This window comes from Echinops telfairi, unplaced genomic scaffold (genome assembly GCF_000313985.2).
Source record: "Echinops telfairi isolate 266 unplaced genomic scaffold, ASM31398v2 ScPeMD7_16;HRSCAF=60, whole genome shotgun sequence".
Classification (NCBI taxonomy): Eukaryota; Metazoa; Chordata; class Mammalia; order Afrosoricida; family Tenrecidae; genus Echinops; species Echinops telfairi.
This window is the reverse complement of record NW_022103913.1, coordinates 6009768-6012911: the sequence shown is the minus strand read 5'-3', so window position 1 is coordinate 6012911 and position 3144 is coordinate 6009768. Positions and strand designations below refer to the sequence as shown.

Sequence of the window (3144 nt, the reverse complement as noted above, 5' to 3'; positions counted from 1 at the left end):
AATGTTTTGAAAATGATAGTGGCAACAATTGTACAATCATTTTTTATCTAATTGAACTATGGAGTGTTATAATATCTGTACAGCTCCCATAAGATGGACAAAGAGAGAGAGAGAGAAGCTGAGCTATCAGAAGTAAAACAGGGATATCACTGTAGACACCAAAGATTATAATCAAATAATAACAGCAACTCAATACACCTGAATTTGACAACTTAGCTGTCAAATGGACCAATTTTTCAAAAGAATCAATGTTTAAAAAAAATTTTAACTTTAATATTTGCATGAACAAAAGAGTTCAATAAAAATAGTTTACAACAATTTTTAGGCAGTTTAAAACATTTATTACATAACATAAAACCTTTATTACATAACCAGCCACTAGTTTTCATCCACGTTGACTGTCTGTAGGTTTTTGAAAGTGGTGACAGGCACGTAGGTAACCAATGTTTGGGGAATCTTCATCCTCATTACGTTTCCTGGACAACCGCACAGGGATACGGTATAGAACATTCCTGATTCCTTTGGCCCACACAGCTTTGTTGAGCCTGGTGTCGATTCGTACATTGGGTGTCCCCATCTCCTTCATGGAAAACTTCCGAATCTCCTTGAGCGCCCGAGGGGCATGCTTCTTGAAGCCCACGCCATGGATGCGCTTGTGAATGTGGATGGTGTGCTCTCTGGTCACGACCTCGTTGATGGCCGAACGGCCCTTCTTCTTCTCACCGCCCTTCTTCGCGGGAGCCATAGCACTGGGACTAGGCTGGAAAGGAAGCTATAACAATATTTTTAAATGGGTAAAATTATGATGAAATACTATAAACCAGACCATTTCATGAGTATCCAATGATGAAGTAATAGAACTCATTTTCACTACCCATTCACCCATTATAAAATAGATAATTTGAATATCTCTACAACAATTCAGAAAATTGAATTTATATTGGAAAATCCCCTCTCACAAAGAAATCTCCAGACATCAATGGTTTTAAAGAATTCTGCAAAATGTTTAAAGAAGAATTATCACAAAATCATCCCAATCTCTTTCAGAAAATTGAAGAGAAGTGACTCCTTGCAACTCACTTTATGATACTAGCTTTTGTTAGATACCAAAGCAAAGATAAGATTTCTAGGTGCCATCGAGGCAGTTCTGTCGCATCGAGATCTTATGCACAGCAGAACAAACACTTCCAGGCCTGTGTCAGCCTCACAGCTGTTCCTGTGCTGGGGCCCATTGTGGCAGCCACTGTGGTAATCCTTGAAGGCCTTGTTCTTTTTCGCTGCCCCTTTACCAAACATGATGTACTTCTCCAGGGAACGGTTTCTCCTGACAACATGGCCACAGCACGTAAGACAAAGCCTCGCCATCCTTGCCTTTTAAGGAGCACTCTGGCCCTACTTTCTCCAAAACAGGTCCGTTTGTCCTTTTCACAGGCCATGGTACTTTCAATATTCTTCTCCAGCATATAATGCAAATGCACAGATTTTTCTTTGGTCTTCTTTGTTCAATATCCAACTTTCACATGCATGTGAGGCCATGGAGAATGCCTTGGTTTGGGTCAGGCACACTTTAGTCTTCAAAATATTTTGGTCTTGAGGTAGTTAGTTTATTGTGCCAATCTGGCTGATAAACACTTGTGGGGTTAATTGAAGGGCAGAGGGATAAATGGTTCGGTGAGCCTCGCCTATTGAGTTTTCAGGTCTCTTGCTTTCTGATGGTCGGACTTCACCAGTTCCCTGCTTCAGCTGGCAAGGCTCACTTCCTGCAAGACATCCCTGAGGAAAAGCCACATAAACCTATCTGATGCAGCCCTGGGTGCTGGAGCAGCCATATGGAGACCCCTGCCAGCACTGAGATGTTTACACGTTCACTGACTCGGCTTTCCTCCTGCAGTCAGCATCATTGTGTCTGTTTTGTGAGATGGAGGAGGACTTTGTGGATTGGTGTTGGACATATGGGTTAGTGGGTTAATGATGGACTTGTGGGCTTGGGTAGCACTGGATTGAGATGTTTTCTTGATGTGCACTTAACCTTTATATAAAACTCTCTCTTATACATGAGTTTCTGTGGATTTGTTTCTCTAAAATACCCAGACTAACACAGGTCTTCTTTACATTGAATAATAACTCATACTGAGCACTGTAATTCTTGACCTTCTTCAGAAAGTGCTTCAAACCCTACTCACTCTCAGCAAACAAGGCTGTAATCTTCATATCACAGGTTGTTAATAAGCCTTCCTCCAATACTGACATGTATTCTTATCTTCATATAATATATCTTCTCTGATGATTTGCTCAGCATACCGATTGAATAAGTATTGTGAAAGGATACAGCTCTGTCACACACCTTTCCTGATTTTAAACCATTCAACTGCCTCTTGATCTATGTACAGTTTCCACGTGAGCACAATAAAATGCTCTGGAATTCCCATTATTCTCAAGGCTATTCATTGTTTGAATAATATGAATCCACACAGTCAAATTCTTTGGCATAGTCTATAAAACACAAGTAAACATGTTGCTAGTATTCTCTGCGCTCAGCCAATCTCTCTCTAACATCTGCAATGATATCCCTTGTTTGGTATCCTCTTCTGAATCTAGCCTGAACCATCTGCCAGCTCCCTGTCAGTGTACTGCTGCAGCTGTTGTTGGGTGACCACCGGTAAAATGTTACTTGCATGTGATACCTATGATATCGTTCTATAATTTGAGCATTCTGTCACCTTTCTTTGGAATGGGTACAAATTTGAGTCCTTTCCATTCAATCGACCGAGTAGCTGTCTTCCAACTTCATAGGCATAGACAAGTGAGTGCTTCATCAGCTTGTTGAAATATTTAAAATGGTACTGCATCAATTTTTAAAGCCTTGTCTTGGGCTAATGCTTTCAGTGCAGCTTGAATCTCTTGCTCAGACGCTACCTCCTGAAATGATGGAATAAAACTGCAGACCAATATCCCTCATAAACACAAATCCAAAAATCCTTAAAAATATTAGCAAATAGAATTCAACAATATAAAAAAATGAATTATGTATCACGGCTAAATGGGGTTTAATATTTTAAAATTAATCAAAATCTTAAAATTATAATAGCAGGCTAAAGAAGACATATCCAATGATCATACCAATGCATGCAGAAAAAAGCCTTT

At 39.8% G+C, this 3144-nt stretch overlaps 1 pseudogene; it reads right to left on the bottom strand.

Annotated features, from left to right (window-relative positions):
* Positions 1-354: 354 nt before the first annotated feature.
* Positions 355-745, bottom strand: LOC101651700 (annotated as a pseudogene).
* Positions 746-3144: the final 2399 nt, after the last annotated feature.